The sequence below is a fragment of the Camellia sinensis genome, chromosome 1 (assembly GCF_055761805.1).
Source record: "Camellia sinensis isolate YWXY chromosome 1, ASM5576180v1, whole genome shotgun sequence".
Classification (NCBI taxonomy): domain Eukaryota; kingdom Viridiplantae; phylum Streptophyta; class Magnoliopsida; order Ericales; family Theaceae; genus Camellia; species Camellia sinensis.
Genome location: NC_138961.1, coordinates 210,390,959 through 210,414,166, shown reverse-complemented (window position 1 = coordinate 210,414,166; position 23,208 = coordinate 210,390,959).

Below are 23,208 nucleotides of genomic sequence, written 5' to 3'. Positions count from 1 at the left end.
CGCTTCTCAAAGCAAGCCTCCGACAAACCGTTCAGGAATTGCATACGACAAACACGGTGTCCTAGGTGCACCAATGCAAATGCAATGCAAAGAAACACATAAGTGTAATCAAAACAAGATATCATGAGTTTGAGTCAAGTTCTCTAACTCCCCAGCAGAGTCACCAGAAACTGTGGACGCGCCTCGAGGGCTTTATGTTGTGCTACAGTTCGGACTCAAATGTCACGGTTCTGAATCTAATCCCGCAAAGTGCAATGCAAGACCGATAAATCACCAAAGAGTCCAAATCCGGCAAATCGTTTTGGAAAACTGATTTTTAAGAAAGAAGTGCCAAACATGGACTGCTTTGCCAGATATAGAGTCACCACCTAAATATTTTATTTTGGGGGAATTTAGGAAACCCTGACTCGTTGCCTAAGGCCACGTGTCCGTCATCACCAAAGTTGCCTCGGCTCGGAACTTGGGTACGATTGGGGAAGGTCATCTATGAGCACCCTCGCTCGCCCGATCAAAGATTGGCCTGTACTAAGTATGATATCTTGTTTTTGAAAACATATGCGTTTTTATTCCGGTTATTAGCTAGAATTTACTATGTGATGCGCACAACACACAAGTATAGACTAGATCGCCTAATTTGGAACAAAGCATTGCATTTTTATTTGTTTGAAAATGGTTTGAAGTTTGCTACTCGCGAGTAGGCTAAAATGCGGATTTCAATGAATTGTCCCAATTCAAGTAATCCAACCTTCACCCACAGGCATTCAGGCAGTTATATCATATAAGCAGTTAGCCTCATGGCAAGCATGCAGTCATGTTAACACTCACACTCATGCAAGATGCTAAAGCATAAAATCTTACCTAGTGCTCTAAGCCAAAACAATAGCTAGTTAGTAATCAATGCATGATCCTAGCTATGTTAAGTGCCTAATGCAACACATGCCAAATGCAACTAGAATAGGCTCGGCCATCTAAGAATGGCATGTGAAATATGATACTTGATACGTGTATTCAAGTAGGAATTGAAATACAATGCAGTTAATATGACGCACCGAACCTGGTGCATGAAATACAGATGGATGGATGCAAACATACATAGCATAAGGATGCTAATTGAAACATGACCTAAAACTAACCATCGAAAGTAGGTAAGTAAAAGGGAGAAAGACGTGGGGTTGGAAGACATGCACACACGCACGCACACTTATTACAAAATCCGCCCTCTCGACGGAGGGTTCGAACAAATAATAAAAACCACCTAATTAACTAACTAACAAGCTAATTAATTATTACACAATCAAATGAATAACTAGCTACAACTAATTATTACAACACTTAAATAATTAACGAATTAATTAAGCTACGAAAAATAGTAAAGAGGCCTCTGGGAGAGGGACAAATGCATGCTTGATCGGCTTCGCTCGGAAATCCGTTGCCATGCCTCACGTTGCCTCCGTTTGCACTGTTTTGCATCTCTAAAAACTGTGAAAAAGTCCTATGATGCTCTAGAACCACTTCATGGACATGCTAAGAGGCCATCGGCCCAATAGGGAAGCCATCGGCCAAAGGAAAGGTGTCATCGACCATTTATGAGGTCATCGGCCAAACACTTTTAGCCGATCGGCACACCAGATAGCCGATCGGTCATCTTTTCCTGCAAAAAGCTGTTTTGCTGCAGCAGAGGACAAACAGAGCATGGCAATGCATTTACAAGACAATGTTTGCAACTACACCTGTAGACACCCCATTTTTGACCGTCCTCAAGACTTGGACGTCACTGTTTGAACACACGGTGATCTTCCATGTTTGTGTTCGTTTGGAGTTCCCGAAGGCCTCGGCTCGCGCGCCTTGCCTCAGGATCCCCGAACTCGACCGTTTAGTGTCTGGTTTTGCACCAAACACTTGCATCTTGCCTTTGAGAGGCAAGGTGGGGCTTGTAGACCATCCCCACCCATCACCGGTAGTGGCTAGATGCCACCGGCTGGTTTTTGCTGCCACCGGCAATGTAGTTTGCCGGCCGGCACTATTTGTTGCCGGTCAGCACTTTTTTGTGCCGGTCGACACTCTTTTTGGCCAAGATAGCATTTTTGGCCGGCCGATTGCTGTTCATCTGCTTTTGCATATATTTTTAGACAGCTGTCTTGCTTTTGCTCCCCTCCATACACGTGTATGGAGGGATCTCCCTCTTGCAAAGCTTGTCTTGTAAGCTTTACAAGACAATATAGAGAGAGCTCTCTCTAAGGCAAAAAGAGGAGAGGCTAGGTTAGAGACTTAGGATATTTTGAGAGTAAAACAGCCATTGTTGAGCTCTTGTTCTAGGGTTTGGGTGAGATACATATTCTATCTCTCTTTCCCTCTCATTTTGTTCACTAGGTGCTTTGTGTCTTACTATTGCACACAAACACCTAGTGTTTCACCTTCCTCTTGAAACTAGGGTTCTAAGGGCTTGTTCTTGAGTTTCTTGACTGGTTTGAAGCCAAAGGAGGCCATTGGAGCACAATTTGTGAAGGGGTCTTCAAGGGTGAGATTCTAGTCCATTTTTCCCCCATTTTTGCATTGATTTTATACCTATCGTAGAGCTGTTTTTGTGCTTATTGTATAACATAAAAAAGTTCTGTTTTTAGGCCCTCTTTATTGTTTGTTAAGAGTGTTTTGTTGTTTGAGGGTTGTTGACCACCCTTAGGCCTCAAAAGGCCTCATTTTGAGCCATTTTGTGTTAGCTCCGGGATTTTGGTGTTGAGGTCTCTTCACCACTGAAATCTTGAGGGATTTCAGTGGTGAAGATGATGCTTTGAAGTCCCAAGAAGGAGAGGGCCACCCCCTCTCCTTGTCCTTGAAAAGGACATATTTTGGCCTCTTAAGGAAGCCTATGCTTGAGTGTGTGTTGAGCATGTTTGGTTTGTTTTTTCATGCTTATATATCCATAATATAACATGATTTCAAGTTGGTTTTGGAACTCCATGCATGCTTAGCATAGTTGCCATGTAATGCCTTGTTTATGCCTTAATGTGCTTTAGGTTGTTAGCCTTTGTTGGAGCATGTTTTAAGCTTAGTCTTGTGAAGATTTTGCACTTACTTTGACATGTTTTAGATCTGTCCATAAGTATTTGGGTTGATTTTGGCATGATTGATATAGCTCCTTTGTATTTAGGCTTGTTGGCCTTGAGCATGTGCATGTGTAGCATGCCATCTTTGCATTGTTTTGGTGATTTGGGATCATTCTACATGCCATTTCAGTCCCATTTCCATGCTTGTTTGATTGCCTTGCATGCATCTTGAATGCCTCATAAGCTTGTGTAGTAATGCTCCATGTTTTGGTGTTTATGCATGCCTTTTTTTTTTGAGTCACTTAGATGCCATCTAATTAGTCCTTTAGCTTTGTTTTAACATGCTAAACCTCTGATTTTGGTCCTTCTTTTCATGCCATGTTTGGTCATGTTAAGTGTAGTTCAATGCTCCTTTGATTTGCTTTGAACACTTGGACTATTTGGTGCATGCTTGACTTGATTTGTTGCTTGGTTTGGCACCATGTATTAGCATGATTTCAAAGCTTATAATGCATGCTAATTGTTCATGTTTGTCCCTTTCAAGTGTGCTCGAATGTTGCTTGATTTGTGCTTAAGTGTTGATCCTTATGTGCATGTGTGTGTGCATGCCATTTAGCCCTCACTTTTTAGCACATTGGCTACTGTTTTAGGCCTATTTTAGAGCTGCCTAATTCATGTATAAGACCACCTTTCCATCTATTTGCATTGCCATATGTATGCTTGTATGCTTGCATAAGTGCCTTGCCATGCCATGTTGCATCCTTAGCTTGTATGCCTAGGTTGCATTGCATCTTGCATGCATTCCTTGTCCCTTGACTTGGGTGATAGGGATTGGGAGATTTGTTTGGTTGGTTTGCATATATTTGACATCAAAGTTGCATACTTGGTTCTTTGGGCCATCATGCATGGGAATGCGTGATTGGTGGTACGAGAACCGAGGCACATGTCCCTTTGAATCATTACAATGATAAGGGATATGGTTGATGCATACATGCCTTGAATTGTGCTGCCATGCCTTGTTTTGCCCTCTGTTGCTGTGAGTTGCAGGTCCAGCAGACTTTCTTTGCCGACCGGCAGTGTAAGGTGCTGGCCGGCAACCTTTTCTCTGCCGACAGATTCAATTTTGTGCCGATGGACATATACTAGTGCCGATGGTGATTCCACTCAGCCGGTGGTACTCCCCAGTGCCTAGGGATGCAACCCTGAGGTTTTGACAGCCTCCAGAGGAGTGAAAGAAGGAAAACAGAGGCAGCTTGCGCATGGCGGCGCGCTTCCCGAGGCGTTTTCCTGTTTTAATTAGTCTATTTAATTTGTTAATTAAATTAGGCAATTTGTAATATTAATTAGCTGGTGTAGTTAATTAATTTGTAATATTTATTCGGTCCCTCCAAGCAAGGGGAAATCTGTAATAAGTGTGTGTGGGTGGTGTGTATGTCTTCCAACCTCACTTCTTTCTTCCCTTTTACTTACCCGCTTTAATGGTTAGTGTTAGGGCACGTTTAATTTAGCATACCCTATGTTATGCATGTGTGCATCCATGCATTTGTATTGCATGCATTAGGCTCGGTACATCACGCTAACTGCATCAATACTTCAATTCCCAAACTGAATACATGATAATTGTGCATTTTCACATGACATGTTTAGGATAGCCGAGCCTATTCTAGCAACATTTTGTATGCGATGCATTAGGCACTTAATATGGACTTGGATCATGAATGTTTGCTAACAAGTTCTTTGTTTTGGCATGGAGTACTATATAAGTATTTCCGCTTTAGCATATCGCATGAGTGTGAATATTGCCATGACAGCATGCTTAACATGTGGCTAGATGCTTATGTGTTAAACTGTTTGAAATGCCTGTGGGTGAAGGTTGGATTGTTTGAGTTGGAAAAACTCATTAAAATCCGTGTTTTAGCCTACTTGCGAGTAGCAAATTCCAAAGCATTTTCCAAAACAAACGGATATGCAATGTTTATTTCCAAGTTAGGCAATCTAGTCTATACTGAGCGCATAACATAGTAATTCTAGGCTAATAATTGGTTTAAGAAGGCATAAAGTTTTCCAAAACGGATATCACGGTTAGTAGAGGCCGGTCTTCGGACCGGGCGAAAGGGGGTGCTCATAGCTGACCTTCCCCGATCGTACCCAAGCTCCCGAGCCGAGACAACTCCGGTGATGACGGACATGTGGCCTTCGGCACCGAGTCAGGGTTTCCTAAATTCTCCCATAAAAAATATTTAGGTGGCGACTCTGTATCTGGCAAAGCAATCCATGTTTGGCACTACTTTTTCAAAAATCTGTTTCTCAAAACGATTTGCCGGATTTGGACTCTTTGGTTCAGATTAAGAACCGCGACACAAATCGAGAGTCCGAACTGTAGCGAGGTCCCCCCCGCGGGCTTGTTACAGTTTCTGGCGACTCTGCTGGGGATTTTTTAGAGAGCTTGACTCGAACTCATGATATCCTGTTTTGATTTCGCTTATGTGTTTCTTTGCATTGCATGTGCATTGGTGCGCCTAGGAACACAGTGTTTGCCATCTGCCATTCCTGAACGGTTTGCCGGAGGCTTGTCTTGTCAAGACATGTCCATAAGGCTGACCAGCTATGGGCTCTGACAACATGGGAACACAAACCCCGGTTTACCGGGGCACCCCTTTTGACCATTCGACCTAGTACATGTTCGGATCCATAGTGACCATTCCAAGAATAGGACAGGTTGCTCACCCGATGTTAGGTTGTTTGAAGCCGCTGCGTGCGTAGTGAAACCCTAGCTCCTGACAAAATAGGACAGGGAAACCCTACCCCAACATAGGGGTGATTGAGCTCTCTTTTACTTGCTATGTGCTTTTAGAGTGTATCTCTACAGGAACGCATATACCAGTTTGCGAGTTTGAGTATCAGGCCCGAAGGCGCCAGAATCAGTATTGTTGAGAATCAGTTATCAGAAATCAGTTATCCGCGGGTATCAGATTCAGTATTTTGGAAACAGAAATCTGGGAACAGTAATCAGCAGTAGGGTACAGTTGTTTGGCTACACCCGTGTTTGATCAGTTTGGGCTGAAACGTTGTCTGTTTTTCTTTCAGTTCAGAGAGTTGCAGAGTTGATACAGAACAGCCAGTGTCTCCCTTTTGCTGAGGCAAGATTTATGGCGACACAAAGTTCAGAAGAAATTGTGGTTATGACGGCTGCATTGGAGCAGGGGACCGCTCCGCAGAGTGAGGCCAACATCAGTATGTCACACCCGCCCAGGTTGCCCGTTGTGCACCCAGTCTGGGCTCCCCAGTTATACCAGGCTCGTGAGCCTACCACCTTCGAATTGATGGGGATGATAGGCGATCTCCAAAGGTCTGTGGCAGACCTCGCCTATGGAATGTCGGCTTCACCGCCAGCGGCGCCGTATGCCGGGAATTTTGTACCACAGGAGCCCCCGCTACTGGGGCGGATTGTGATAGAGCTCAGCCAGCCAGAGGTGGCTTCCGGCTATAGCCACGGCATGCCAGCACCAACCCCGACCCTTGATCAGGCTGAGGCCAGAGGAAAAGACAAGGCAAAGGTAGACGCCGACCCTATTGAACAACTGCTGTGGGCAGTCGAGGCTCTGAAAGTCAGAGGAATGAACAAGCAACAAACATCTACGATCGTGATCAAAGCTGTGGATGATGCTTTCCCCGCTCCGATCAAAAGCAGTTCAAGCCAGGTAAAAAATCGGGATGGGCCCCGTCATGCCCAGACAATTCCTGTAGTTCCCAACCCTGCACCAGGAAAGGTTCAAAAAGCCAAGGCAGTGCCAGCCGACCCTTTTGCTAGCGCATCTGGCAAGAATCCTCAAACTACAAAGTACCTGCCCCGAGGGCGCAGGGTCTTTCACGACCTCCACATGCCTCTGTCTAGGGCATTGCTAATACTGGCGAAGAATGGGCATCTTAAGCCTTTGGAGCCCCGGCCACTCCCGAAGAATCTCCCCACCACTCATGATGCTACCTTGTACTGCGCGTACCATCAACAGTCCGGTCACAGTACCGATGGATGTTCCCGCCTTCGTCATGAAGTGCAGGATTTGATTGATAACAAGGTTATCCTACCACCTACCTCAGGCAAGCCCGTCACCACTCAGTTGTTGGATTTCGAGGGCTCAGATACTGCAAGTATGTAAAGTGAACCGCCTGCGGGCAACATTTGGTACATTTTGGGTGAAGCGTCTGGCACGCATTTTTTGAGCATCGGTGAGACCGAGTTTTGTAAATCCTGGCTTGGATATCAAGTCAGTCTTTTGTTTTGAGTCTGTCTCTTTGTCTTGAGTCAGTCTTTTGCTTAAGGGTCTGTCTTGTTGTATCGAGTCAGTCCCCGTTGTATATAATACCAGGTGATTCTGGGGTTGTTGTCCCGAACACCGTTTTGTCTTGTAATTATCTGTTTTTGTTTTGAGTCTGTTTCTGCCGAGGGGCCAGTTGCACCAACAAATCCGAGTGAAACAGCTGTTACTATCTCAACTTCATGCTTGTTTTCAGCATAAGGGCCAGAGAATTTGATTGGGCTGACAGTACATCTCGCCTGCTCTCCTGCGCGCCAAACTCATTGCATTAACCTAAGTTTTCCAAAAAACAAACCTTTTTGAACACTGCGGTGATGAAAACGAAGAGGAAGGAATTCCTCGGCTTTTGCGAAATTTTGATCATTTTGAGAGAAAGAGAGGCGTGCTAAGCCTTTTTTATGAATAAAACCATGCTTGTCGGTGTAAGTACTGAGAAGGATCCTGGCCTGATCCAGATTGGTCCCACACTATCTTCGGCGCGAGCGATTCGTCGCTTTCTTAAAAACTTTCAAAAACAAATGTTTTTACGCGGCCCTGCGAAGACCTGTGTGGAATCGCTCTTGAGATTGCGCAGCCTAGGATCGCTCTAAGCCTCAAGATTTAATCTACTTGTTCTCCGACTTTGAACCCGTTCAGAACATTCAGAAAGTTCAATGGACAAACGCCATGAAAGGCCCGTGTGGCCAGTTTTGAAGTAGCCCTCGAGCAAGAGGCACCAAAAGCCAAATCAGAAGAAGTGGATCTCGCCGGAAGAAGCTCGTGGAGCAACCGTGATGGATTCTTCTGCAAATCAGTGCAACAGCCGTTCTCCTGGACACAGAGAGGCTTCAATTCCAAAAAAAACCATTTGGCATGGACTTGCTACACTTTTACCCTTTGAGAGGCTCGCAGGGCCGAAAACCCGGAAGGGCAGCCCAGGCAAAAGTTAGAGCAAGAGAAAAATACAAAAAAGAAAGAAGAAAAGAAAAGAAAAAAAAAAGAAAAAAAAAGAAAATTGAAAAAAAAGAAATGAAACAAGAAATAGAAAATAAAAGAAGCTCGCAAGGTCGAAAACCCGCATTGGGCACCTTGGCAAAAGTGAGAGCCAAACAAAGTGAAGGTTAAAATACCCGAGTGTACCTTAACCGGAACTACGTAAGGCTTGATTCCCATGTTTGGGATACGTAGGCAACTTCATCATGAAGTCCAGCCCCCAACGCTTTCATAGCGTTTCAGTCCATGCAATGGTTCGGATTTCATCCCCAAAGTCCAGTGGCCAACACCCTTCAAGGTGATTGTGTCCATATATGTGTTGTGACCGTCTTCGTCATCGCTGTGCCCAAGAGCTCGACCACCGCCAATGAAGACTGTCTACAGATTGCTGCGGCACCATCCCAAACTAGGGGCAACTTTCCGTTGCCACAAGCCGCCGTGAGCCGCCATTCAAACTAGGGGCAACTTTCCGTTGCCTCCCACCTCCTTCAAACCAGGGGCAATTTTCCATTGCCTCCGATCCGAGGTTGCGCATCTCGAAGAGTAAGTTCTATGCTTGTTAAGCATCAGCTGTTTGAAAAAAATAGTTTTTGAAAATTTTTACTGAGGTTGACTATCCTCTCGAAAACTATTCCATTTTCCAAAATCGGACCATTGTCTTGGACCCAAAAGGGAAAATTTTCAGTGTTTACAGCCTGACTTGCACGGTTTTCAAATCAAAAATCAAGCAAGTACGTTAATCCCACTCTCGTTTTGATCAAAACCGTTTTAGTAGAAAGTAAAAACGAAAAAATGGTTAAAATGATGAACTAGGGGCACAGTTGAGCCAGGCGTTCTGTCTTTCCCCCGTCACCGACGTACTTGCCAGAAGTGCACTCTGCCCGCCAGAAGAAATAGTGGTGAGCTAACGGCATCGGGCGTGAACCCGCAACTTCCTGTTCATTCATCAGTCACCCCGGGGAGGGATGGAAAATGAGAGATTGAAGAATAGAGAGGTGTAAGTTGAGAGAAAAGTGAGGAAAAGGGTTTTGAGAGAAAATCCGAGCTTGAGAGTCGAGTGATGTGAGGATCACAAATCAGAAAGGGTGGGAAACAATACCCAGATTGAACTGGCTCCTCGTGGTCCGAGGTCCCCCATCTTCGCTAAAGCGTCTGCGTGTCGTGTCCTTTTGATTTGACGGTCTCGTCTTTTGTTTTTAGTCTTTTCCGAGCATGTCTCGTTGTGTTTAGGTCGTGTACCTATATTTGAGTCCTCCCTGCTGTGTTCAGTTGTAGGCTCGACATCCCGGTTTGAAAAACCCTCATTCGATTTCAAAAATCATTTATGCTCAGAATGCTGTGCCATTCTCTACATTTGAACGTGTTTCGACTCCAACCGGTTCCATCTTTGAGGTCCGTCCTGTCAAATTGGGCTGTTTGTTTGAGAATTGCCGTGTGCAGAATAAATCAAATGTTGTGTTATGGGCTGTATGCAGATTAATCCCCAGTAGAGCAAGGGCTGTGTGTCCAGAATCAGGCAGTAGGTTGCTTGGGTGTATTTTGCTGTTGGCTGTTTAAGTTATCTGATTATTATAGTGCAAGTGTTCAATTTTCAGACAACCAATCAATTCCATTTACATTGATGTGTAACATGATGAGATGCGATGCAATGCATGAAATGTGTAAATGTAAACACTTTTTCAAATAAAAAGTCCATTTCATTTCATTATCTTTTCAAATGTACAAGTTTTGGAAACAAAAATCTGCCTGCGGCAGTACGAGGTAATCTAACTACCAACAAAAAGAAAAGTACAAAAAAGAAGAAGATAGCAAAAATTTGCATCCATGTCAAGCACTCCGGGGGGCCGTCAGTCCGTCCTAGTCCTCTTCCTGGACGAGGGTCCAGGAGCATCATCAGCATCGTCGTCAGAGCCCGAGCTAGAACCGTCTCCGGTCTCCTCCTCCGATGACTCGGACTCCGCCTCTGACTCCTCGTCATCATCATCGTCCGGGACTGGAGCTCGCGAGTTGCTCCCGACGTGAGTACGCCCTCCCCTGGTACGGGGAAATATCCTGCCCTCCTCATCTCTCCCCCGAGCAGGGACAGAAGGTCTCGCTGGAGCACCTCCCGCCATGGGAATTTGGAAAGGAGGCTGAAAAAGTACACAAAAGTGAAATGCATCAGTATACTGTAGACAGTTTATCAGTGCAGAATGCAATGTCGAGTACAGTGTATGAATGCCGTGAGCAGTTTATCAGTACAGAATGCAATGTCGAGTACAGTGTATGAATGCCGTGAGCAGTTTATTAGTGCAGAATGCAATGCAGAATACAGTGTATGAATGCCGTGAGCAGTCTATCAGTGCAGAATGCAGTATATGAGTACAGTGTAGGAATGCCGTGAGCAGTTTATCAGTACAGAGTACGGTGCAGAATACAGTGTATGCAGTGTGTCAGATGCTGTGAGATCAGTGTATCAGGTGTGGTGCCACGAATCAGATTATGTGAATCAGTGTATGAATGGTTTGAGGCCAATGTCAGAAGATCATACCGGTATGCTGTAGACGGCTAGGAGGTCAAATGTCCGCTGGAGCATCCCCATCATCGAGGCATTCATCGCCAACGACTGACGGGTGTACCCCGAAGAAGCCTGCAAAAGTATCAGACGCATCAATATTCTGTGGAATATCAAGTAAACTGAATTGAATAACTGTACAAAATGCAGTAGAACATACCAGCGGTAAGTCGGGGACGTCAATGAACTCATGACCAGCCGGTGGAGGGGCGAAGGGGATCTGATAGGTCGACCCACCCTGCCCCTGGAAAGTCAGTACAGCAGGCAGGGCAGGCCAGCCAGCTCCTCGTCCTCCCTGCGCTCCACCCCTACCACGGACCCGGGCCCTCCTCGAAGATCCAGCCCCTGCTCCCGCTCCGGCCCCAGCCGCCGATGCTACAGGTCTGGCCCCCTCTGCTCGACGACCACTCAGGGGGCGCATCAGGTACGTCCGCACGTACTCCTGATAGTCGCCGGTGCCTCGAAAGCCGGCCTCCTCCCAGCCGATGGAGTAATCATCCAGCTGCTCAGTGGTCAGCCCCTCGGTCTCCCTCATCTCTGCAGGAGGGTGAGCCGGGACTATCTGCTCAGGTAACCCGCGGGTCTGGCGTAGAAAACGCTCCCCCAGGTACCAAGCCCGACAGACCGGGCCCTCTAGCAAGATCCGGAAACGCGAGGTCTCCTCAGCACCAGGGAACCGACCCCGCATCGCCGACGGCAAGGAAGCCCATGGCCGCCAAGTGATCTGAAAGTGACAGACAGTTTGTTATCTACTGTTATTGAAATTTGCAGTGGGAAAGCGAAGCTAAATAAACTGAAAATAAAACATACCTCGGCCGGGGTGATGGTGTCAAAATATCGACGGAAGAAGCCGAATGTCTCCCGTGGTCGCCGGGTGCATCTCCCGTCGAAGCGACTCGAGAACGGGACAGTCGGAGGAGGCTCCGCGACTGGTACGGGTGCAAGCCTAGGGAAGTAGGCGTAAACCCACAGCTGCAAAACAGATGTCAGTGTGACAATCAGAAAAAGCAGAATATGCAGAATAAAGCAGGAATGGCAGAGCCGTGTTTTGTATTGTGTACAGTGTACAGTGTGAGCAGTGTACAGTCAGTGTAAAGCAGAATGTATGTTTGTGCCGTGTGTACAGTATAGAGCAAGTGTAAAGTAGACCACAGTGTGTGCAGTGTACAGAGTACAGAGAATATCGGACAGAAATGAAAAGCGGAGAAGAAGTATACCTCCCAAGCCCGCCAGTAGCCTCCGAGGAGCTGGCCGCTGCCGCGAGAAGCTGAGCTCATGTACCCATAGAGAGTGGCCAGAGCAGCGCCACCCCAGTCATAGTGCAAGATGTCCCGGACGTCCACCAGTGTGCTGAGAAGACAGAGAGGCACGGTGTTCGCCCGGTCGGGGAAGATGGTAGTCCCGAACAGGAACATGAGGAAGCCGCGAGCATACCTCTCCTCGTCCTCCGGGGTCATCTGTGCCTCCTCCTCCAATGCGGGCTGGACCCGAAACTGTACCTCGAACCAGGAATACCGCACAAAACCTAGACGAGCTAGTGGCGGCGCCTCCCCCAGCAGATAAACCTGAGCGGCGGTCCACTCATCCATGTCGGTGTCGAAGGGGATCGGATCACCCCCTACCCCGATGCCTGTGAGCATCGAGAAGTCATAAGGGGTCATCGTCATATCCCCTGCAGCAGAGAAGTGGAAAGAATCGGTGGTGTCCCACCACCTCTCCGCCAAAGCAGCAAGAAGAGGTCTACATGTGGACAACCTAGAGAGCCCTCGGCAGAAGGTGCCGAAGCCCGCCCGGTCCACGATGCGTTGGACCGCATCAGGGAGCTCATCATACCACTCCCGTGCACCAGTATTCCCATACCCGCGAATGGTATGGGAACCCTCCTGCAAACAGAAAATAACAATTGCAAGACAACATTCAAAATGCAGTTTTGAAAGGACAGATATGGTATGTATGCAAGTTTGTCAGATTCAGACAAATACCGGGTGCCGGTGTGCTTACAGTGAAATACGTGTGCTGTGTCAACGTGTTTGGGTGTTTCAAAGCAGATATAGCATGTGTGCAAATCTAACAGATTCAGACAAATACTGGGTACCAGTGTGTGTGCAGTGAAATACAGTGTGCGCCGTGTGTTTGGGTGATTCAGGGCTAGTGCAGTGTATGTGCATGTGTCAGTCTCAAACAGATATCAGTTGTATGTATGTTTACAGTCAACTACGGTCTATGGTGTATCAGATTTCAGCAGTTAAGGAGTACAACTAACTATGGCAGTTTTGTATCCTACATTGCGGAAAGTAAAGCAGAAAGAAGAGAGTTACCTCGGAAGTGCCGAATGAAAGGTGGGAGGTAGGCTCACGCAGCAGTAGCTCAGGCGCCACATGCCTCTCGAAGCTCCGGAACTGACGCAGACCGTCTGGGGGCAGAACATGGATCGCCGGCCGGTAGGTCGCCGGGTCGAACGGGCGCTCGCTCAGTGGTAAGAGCTCGACCCCGGGATCCATCTCGTGGTCGGGGGGAGTCCCTCCACGTGGAATGTCATCCGCCATGTAGAGAATGATGTGAAAATGGCCCGGAAAAGGAAAAACGGGTCGGAATACGAAGAGTCAACCAAAAAGTCAACTCCCGAGAGGGTCGGAAATGACCGGGAAGGCCGGAATGTGAAAAGGCACGGAAATGAAGAGGAAAGTGAGGGGAACAAACCCCGAAAAGGCGAGAACGCCAAACGAGGCACCGAAACGAGAATGTGATCGGTGGAAAACGTCCGAAACGCGAATCCGACGACGAAACGAGCGTAGAACGCGAAGAAACGGGCGAAAAAACGAGAGAGAAACACTTTAGAGAGAGAGGGCAAGAGTTTTCGGCGGTGGAGAAGTGAGGAATAGGGTTTTCAAACCCTATTTTATAACACCCAAGGTGAAAAGTCAAAACTGCCCCGCACCAGCAACTGTTTGCCAGTCGGCAATGTTTTGTGCCGGCCGGCACTTTTTTGTGCCGATGGAATTATTTTTATGCCGGTGGCCAACCGGTGGCCTCCCCTTTCGGCCGGTGGGGTTTCCACAACCTTGGTTAGGCCATTTGAGTTGTTTTGGGTCTTCATAGCTCAAGAAAGTGCAAGGAAGTGCATCTCCGACACTCAACCGGCCTCCGTTTTGACTTCGGGCCGTGTCTCCAGTACGTGGCACTCGAATTCGTACAAGGTGTATCCTTTTTGTATCCTTTTAAATTCAATAGTTGCCCCGTGTGTGTTGCACGAGTTCGTCACACTACTTCTGTGCATTGCATCGCGCTGTCGTGCGCCACACATTTGCATTGTTATGCACGTGTTACATGCGTTGCAACACGCACCCCTTTGCATCGTCGTGCACATTTCTCATGCATCCTCATTGCATTTCTATTCCATGCATTGTCATGCATTCCGGAATACGTGCGTTGCTGCGCATTTTAGCCCACTTACACTCCGTGTGGCATGCGTGTCGCACTTAGCATCGCACTGTTTTGTGCATTTCAAAATTGTTCGCGCTGTTCTGCGCATCGCACTGTTTTGTGCATTTCAAGCCGTCGCACTGTTTTGTGCATTTCAAACCGTCGCACTGTTTTGTGCATTTCAAATCTCGCGCTGTTCTGCGCATCGCACTGTTTTGTGCATTTCAAACCGTCGCACTGTTTTGTGCATTTCAAATCTCACGCTGTTTTGCGCATCGCACTGTTTTGTGCACCTCGCTTGCATCTTGCATGTGTCCATTCGCGCTATTTTGCGCACCTCACTTGTACTTGTTAGTACATTGCTTTGTTTTGAACACAAACCGGCTTCGCGCAGCGTGTAAGTCCAACTTTCAAAACCGGCTTCGCGCAACGTGTAAGTCCAACTTTCAAAACCGGCTTCGCGCAGCGTGTAAGTCCAACTTTCAAAACCGGCTTCGCGCAGCGTATAAGTCCAACTTTCAAAACCGGCTTCACGTAGCGTATAAGTCCAACTTTCAAAACCGGCTTCGCGCAGCGTGTAAGTCCAACTTTCAAAACCGGCTTCGCGTAGCGTATAAGTCCAACTTTCAAAATCGGCTTCGCGTAGCGTATAAGTCCAACTTTCAAAACCGGCTTCGCGTAGCGTGTAAGTCCACTTGTATCATTTTTGCACCTTATGAGGCGTGCGTGTCTCATTTGTTTCATTTTTCATTCCGTGTGGCATGTGTGTCACACTTACATTTTGCGCATGGTCTGGCGAGACCTTAAACACGCATGGTCTGGCGAGACCTTAAACACGCATGGTCTGGCGAGACCTTAAACACGCACGGTTTGGCGAGACCTTAAACACGCATGGTCTGGCGAGACCTTAAACACGTACGGTCTAGGAGACCTTAAATCCTTGGAAGGTGTAAGACCTTTAGTGTTCGCATTGTCGTACACTTCGAGAGCCGCGTGTTGTCGCGCATTTCATGCAACATGCATCACTTGCATCATGTGCATCTCAAAAAAAACAAACAAAAACATGCATTGTCATGCATACATTTTGCATCACGGTCTAGGAGACCTTAAATCCTCGGGAGGTGCAACTCCTTCGGTGTTTGTCGTGCCCGAACGACTTTCGGTGGTCTGGTAAAGCCACCTGTCTGTGCTTGCGATGAGTTCCTAGAAGACCAACTGGGACGGTGGAAACTAGAGTTCGAACGGCTTATGCCTAGAACGCAAAGGTTCGGGAGTTCCGAGACTAAAGTCTGGTTTAAATACCCAGAGGTTTACCCTCGGCTTGAAATCTGTATGGAAGCCCCATAGGTTGAGGCGGCATGTCTACGCCTCAGTTATGGATACTGAACCAACCTAGTATATCACCCTGTTGGTAAGATAGGGAAAGTTTCAATCATAGTCATTGCATCATAGTGCATTGTCATGCATTTCCATTGTAGCTCGCATGCATCCATTGCATTTTCCCCAGTAGGTCGCATTGCATTGCATTGTCATGCATTTTGTAAATATCCACTCCATTGCATGTTTGTAGATATTGCATTGTAGCTTGCATGCATTCATTGCATCACCTTCCACCCATGGCTTGCGCCTTTCCATGTTGAGCTTGGTGTAGTATGTGCACTTACTTTTCATGTTAAAACACAGTTTTGCATGTGTATCGCGCCGATTCAACGCTGATATGTTGGTTGAGGGTTGCGGCACCTTTTCTGTGTTACACATGGCTCGTATGTGTCCATGCCTTTCCTAGGCAAGATTTGGTTTGGCTTGCGTGCCATATCCATTGTATCCATATCCATTCCATTGCATATTTGTAGATATTGCATTGTAGATTGCATGCATTCATTGCATCACCTTCCGCCTATGGCTTGCGCCTTTCCATGTTGAGCTTGGTCTAGTATGTGCCCTTACTTTTCATGTTAAAACACAGTTCTGCATGTGTATCGCGCCGATTCCACGCTGGTATGTTGGTTGAGGGTTGCGGCACCTTTTCTGTGTTACACATGGCCTGTATGCGTACATGCCTTTCCTAGGCAAGATTTGATTTGGCCTGTGTGCCATATTCATTCATATTACATTGTAGTGTAATTTTTGCATCCGGCATTAGGATCATAGTCCTTTCTCCAGTGGGTCGTTTCCCCACTTATGTCGATTCCACCCAATACTCGTTCTTGCGTCTGTCTACAATACTCACAGTTCAGTTGACCGTTCTGTGGTAGACAGACTTGTTATCTCCATCAATCTATTTGACATAGGTGTGGCTCCGAACCGCTCGTGATTGGATCACGATTCAATTGCTTTGCATGTAGCTTGCATTGTTTCAATTACATTGCATGTTTATTTGCATTGTTTTGTATATATTGCATTTCGTTTTGCATCCACATTTGCATTGTCATGCATGTTGCTAACCATATTGTACCTGTTAAGTTTGTTTTCTTTGCATGCACGATATTGTATGTACGGTTCATTTGAAGCTGGTGCAACCAGACGAGCCGCACAGGTATTGTATCTCCCAAGTGAGACGTATTGAGAATTCCATAATTCTCTTACATCCTTTCTGCATTGTAGTGTAGTTTGGTGTATGCTAGCTTAAAATTATCGCATGTTTGCTTCATTACACCTTTCTTTGCATGATCATAAGTTATGCTCGGCTCCGTGCATTGTCTTGCATTTTGCCCCTGCCTTCGGGCGCATATCTTATTTGTCTTGTATGTTTGTCTGAGTCTTCGGCCTTGTCAAAAATGGGTCGTCTTTGGGCTTTGACATTCACTCCCGTCATTGTTATGACTTTCGAGTTCTGTCAAAGAGAGGCAACTGTAGACACCCCATTTTTGACCATCCTCAAGACTTGGACGTCACTGTTTGAACACACGGTGATCTTCCATGTTTGTGTTCGTTTGGAGTTCCTGGAGGCCTCGGCTCGCGCGCCTTGCCTCAGGATCCCCGAACTCGACCGTTTAGTGTCTGGTTTTGCACCAAACACTTGCATCTTGCCTTTGAGAGGCAAGGTGGGGCTTGTAGACCATCCCCACCCATCACCGGCAGTGGCTAGATGCCACCGGCTGGTTTTTGCTGCCACCGGCAATGTAGTTTGCCGGCCGGCACTATTTGTTGCCGGTCAGCACTTTTTTGTGCCGGTCGGCACTCTTTTTGGCCAAGATAGCATTTTTGGCCGGCCGATTGCTGTTCATCTGCTTTTGCAGATATTTTTAGACAGCTGTCTTGCTTTTGCTCCCCTCCATACACGTGTATGGAGGGATCTCCCTCTTGCAAAGCTTGTCTTGTAAGCTTTACAAGACAATATAGAGAGAGCTCTCTCTAAGGCAAAAAGAGGAGAGGCTAGGTTAGGGACTTAGGATATTTTGAGAGTAAAACAGCCATTGTTGAGCTCTTGTTCTAGGGTTTGGGTGAGATACACATTCTATCTCTCTTTCCCTCTCATTTTGTTCACTAGGTGCTTTGTGTCTTACTATTGCACACAAACACCTAGTGTTTCACCTTCCTCTTGAAACTAGGGTTCTAAGGGCTTGTTCTTGAGTTTCTTGACTGGTTTGAAGCCAAAGGAGGCCATTGGAGCACAATTTGTGAAGGGGTCTTCAAGGGTGAGATTCTAGTCCATTTTTCCCCCATTTTTGCATTGATTTTATACCTATCTTAGAGCTATTTTTGTGCTTATTGTATAACATAAAAAGTTATGTTTTTAGGCCCTCTTTATTGTTTGTTAAGAGTGTTTTGTTGTTTGAGGGTTGTTGACCACCCTTAGGCCTCAAAAGGCCTCATTTTGAGCCATTTTGTGTTAGCTCCGGGATTTTGGTGTTGAGGTCTCTTCACCACTGAAATCTTGAGGGATTTCAGTGGTGAAGATGATGCTTTGAAGTCCCAAGAAGGAGAGGGCCACCCCCTCTCCTTGTTGTCCTTGAAAAGGACATATTTTGGCCTCTTAAGGAAGCCTATGCTTGAGTGTGTGTTGAGCATGTTTGGTTTGTTTTTTCATGCTTATATATCCATAATATAACATGATTTCAAGTTGGTTTTGGAACTCCATGCATGCTTAGCATAGTTGCCATGTAATGCCTTGTTTATGCCTTAATGTGCTTTAGGTTGTTAGCCTTTGTTGGAGCATGTTTTAGGCTTAGTCTTGTGAAGATTTTGCACTTATTTTGACATGTTTTAGATCTGTCCATAAGTATTTGGGTTGATTTTGGCATGCTTGATATAGCTCCTTTGTATTTAGGCTTGTTGGCCTTGAGCATGTGCATGTGTAGCATGCCATCTTTGCATTGTTTTGGTGATTTGGGATCATTCTACATGCCATTTCAGTCCCATTTCCATGCTTGTTTGATTGCCTTGCATGCATCTTGAATGCCTCATAAGCTTGTGTAGTAATGCTCCATGTTTTGGTGTTTATGCATGCCTTTTTTTTTTGAGTCACTTAGATGCCATCTAAGTAGTCCTTTAGCTTTGTTTTAACATGCTAAACCTCTGATTTTGGTCCTTCTTTTCATGCCATGTTTGGTCATGTTAAGTGTAGTTCAATGCTCCTTTGATTTGCTTTGAACACTTGGACTATTTGGTGCATGCTTGGCTTGATTTGTTGCTTGGTTTGGCACCATGAATTAGCATGATTTCAAAGCTTATAATGCATGCTAATTATTCATGTTTGTCCCTTTCAAGTGTGCTCGAATGTTGCTTGATTTGTGCTTAAGTGTTGATCCTTATGTGCATGTGTGTGTGCATGCCATTTAGCCCTCACTTTTTAGCACATTGGCTACTGTTTTAGGCCTATTTTAGAGCTGCCTAATTCATGTATAAGACCACCTTTCCATCTATTTGCATTGCCATATGTATGCTTGTATGCTTGCATAAGTGCCTTGCCATGCCATGTTGCATCCTTAGCTTGTATGCCTAGGTTGCATTGCATCTTGCATGCATTCCTTGTCCCTTGACTTGGGTGATAGGGATTGGGAGTTTTGTTTGGTTGGTTTGCATACATTTGACATCAAAGTTGCATACTTGGTTCTTTGGGCCATCATGCATGGAAATGCGTGATTGGTGGTCCGAGAACCGAGGCACATGTCCCTTTGAGTCATTACAATGATAAGGGATATGGTTGATGCATACATGCCTTGAATTGTGCTGCCATGCCTTGTTTTGCCCTCTGTTGCTGTGAGTTGCAGGTCCAGCAGACTTTCTTTGCCGACCGGCAGTGTAAGGTGCCGGCCGGCAACCTTTTCTCTGCCGACAGATTCAATTTTGTGCCGATGGACATATACTAGTGTCGGTGGTGATTCCACTCAGCCGGTGGTACTCCCCAGTGCCTAGGGATGCAACCCTGAGGTTTTGACAGCCTCCAGAGGAGTGAAAGAAGGAAAACAGAGGCAGCTTGCGCATGGCGGCACGCTTCCCGAGGCGTTTTCCTGTTTTAATTAGTCTATTTAATTTGTTAATTAAATTAGGCAATTTGTAATATTAATTAGCTGGTGTAGTTAATTAATTTGTAATATTTATTCGGTCCTTCCGAGCAAGGGCAAATCTGTAATAAGTGTGTGTGGGTGGTGTGTATGTCTTCCAACCTCACTTCTTTCTTCCCTTTTACTTACCCGCTTTAATGGTTAGTATTAGGGCACGTTTAATTTAGCATACCCTATGCTATGCATGTGTGCATCCATGCATTTGTATTGCATGCATTAGGCTCGGTACATCACGCTAACTGCATCAATACTTCAATTCCCAAACTGAATACGTGATAATTGTGCATTTTCACATGACATGTTTAGGATAGCCGAGCCTATTCTAGCAACATTTTGTATGCGATGCATTAGGCACTTAACATGGACTTGGATCATGCATGTTTGCTAACAAGTTCATTGTTTTGGCATGGAGTACTATGTAAGTATTTCCGCTTTAGCATATCGCATGAGTGTGAATATTGCCATGACAGCATGCTTAACATATGGCTAGATGCTTATGTGTTAAACTGTTTGAAATGCCTGTGGGTGAAGGTTGGATTGTTTGAGTTGGAAAAACTCATTAAAATCCGTGTTTTAGCCTACTTGCGAGTAGCAAATTCCAAAGCATTTTCCAAAACAAACGGATATGCAATGTTTATTTCCAAATTAGGCAATCTAGTCTATACTTGTTTGCTGCGCGCATAACATAGTAATTCTAGGCTAATAATTGGTTTAAGAAGGCATAAAGTTTTCAAAAACGGATATCACGGTTAGTAGAGGCCGGTCTTCAGACCGGGCGAAAGGGGGTGCTCATAGCTGACCTTCCCCGATCGTACCCAAGCTCCCGAGCCGAGACAACTCCGGTGATGACGGACATGTGGCCTTCGGCACCGAGTCAGGGTTTCCTAAATTCTCCCATAAAAAATATTTAGGTGGCGACTCTGTATCTGGCAAAGCAGTCCATGTTTGGCACTACTTTTTCAAAAATCTGTTTCTCAAAACGATTTGCCGGATTTGGACTCTTTGGTTCAGATTAAGAACCGCGACACAAATCGAGAGTCCGAACTGTAGCGAGGTCCCCCCCGCGGGCTTGTTACAACACCCCTTATCATGTTTAAGGCTCAAAGGTGTGTAGTTCTCGACCCTTGGGTCACCAATCACGCATTTCGATGCATGATGGCCAAAAGAGTCAAGTGTGCAATTCAATATCGAATGACATGCACAAAACACATAAGGGACCTTAACCTCTATCATGTGTGTGGGAGCCAGAAAAATATAGGTACTAGCTTATTGGGCCTAACCCAAACAAAGCCCACAATGGGTCCAGCCCAAACAAATATCACACCCCCCCATCTATATAAAGGGGGGGCATCCCAAGTGAGAGGTATGTCTGTTCTCTCTACACAAAACACACACCCTTTCTAATAGATATATATACTACTTACTGATTCAAGGACTAACTTCATCATCGGAGTACTCCCGGCCGGCAACTCCGGTTGGATGGCACCGACTGTGTTCCTCATTGCAGATCTACAGGGGTGAAGCTCTTCTCTTCGTTGGATCTCCACACCATCCATGTGAGAGGATATTTCAAGGTCTCACAATTGGCGTTGTCTGTGGGAACGACTGAATGAGATCAACGAAGAACACAACAAACATGTTATTGTAAGTAAACACTCTACAACACTGTGTGTACTGACAAACTCCATGGAATCTCTTTTCTTTTTTCATGGTAAATCTTGATGACAAGTGTTATAATAAAATAGTGCTCTTGGATTTACTTTGGCATCTTCATTTTCTCTCTCTAAAAATGGGTTTCAGATTCTGTTATTATAAGAGCTTCTTTTCGACATTATCAAAAAGGTTGCTTAGCCAAATCCACCCCAGGATTGTTTATTTAGTTTTTGCCTCAAAGGAGTTTATTTTATGATTAATTCTTGAGATATACATATGTCTACATTAGCAATTGTTATGGAATCCACAGTTGGGTCTTTACTTTCTCTCTCTAAAAGTTTATTAATCAAGATATTCGGCACCACTATCTTCTCAGCGGGATCGAAATGAGATCGGAGTAAACTGTTAAAGCTGAAAGGCTCATTTAAATTTGGCACTTTATTTGGCTTGTCTATCAACCAACTCAGCAATAGTAACTCTTTATTGGGTTGTTTGTCAACTCTCTTGTTATTCTAAATCTCATTTTCTGAATTTATGCTTACAGAATTGGTCCACTATATATTGATGCTCATAGATTTGGTCCAAACATTTGTTTAATATCTATCTCGACATTCTGAGAAGAGTAGTCGGCACATATTATGTGGATCTGCTTTTACATTTTCAGTCACTAAAAATGGATTTCATATTTTTCTTGGTGACAACATCTTTTCGGCATTACAAATGGGACTGCACGGCCAAATTCATATGTAGTTTGCCATTTATCTATTTATTCTTTGTTTCTCAACACTTACCTTGCAGTTGATTGTTAACTTAGCTGTGTACCTATGTTAAAAACAAAATTGGTCTTCACTTTTTCACTTTTTCTTTCTCTAGACGAAACTAACATAAACAGGGTCATGAGTTATTATAAAACAATTTTTAAGGTTTTTACTTCATAATTTGTGCTAGTCTGAGGCAATCTCTCTCTCTCTCTCTCTCTCTCTCTCTCTATATATATATATATATATATTTACATAAGAATTCATTTGTCATGAACGACTCATTTTGATGCTGACCAAAATCTCGGCAAAACTAAACAAGTTGCATGCGTAAAGAAGTCTTGCCGACAGCCGGGTTGACACTAGAATCACAAGTATTCCAACAAAGGTTGTTTAGGAAACCATGTTCAGCAACTCTTCCACCTTTCTCGATATCACTACACTCCTCAAGCTGCCCATCATTGCGACACAACTCGGCATCTCTTCAACCCAGTCTAGCCGCGGCGAACCTTCATGATTACAGTGGGTCTTTATTTCATCTATTAGCAAGGTTTTTGGCCAAGTAAAGCACCAAGAAATTACCCATCAAGATCGTGCCCCTCCACTTCGTTGAATGCAACAAGTTCGGCGTTGACGGAATTATAAGGGCCGACTCATACTTCAAACCAAACCCAAATTTTCATCACCTCGACATCGAGTTTTCTAAAAATGATGGTATTATTTACTCGGTGCCACCATGGGTCCATCAACTTGCTAGTTCATCTCTGCCTTCAAAGTTCGGCGCTAGCACTCCAATTAAATTATTCGGCAACATCAAATAGCCAATCAACCACATTGCAAAAATAAAGAGACCAAAGTATTGCTAGGAATTTGTGTTGCTAGGAATTTTATTAAGCCGCCACCGTACATTCGTATGCTCTCTCTCTTTCTACTTGTATAAATTTTTACAGGTATAAAGAAATATTATTCGGCAAAGCTAAG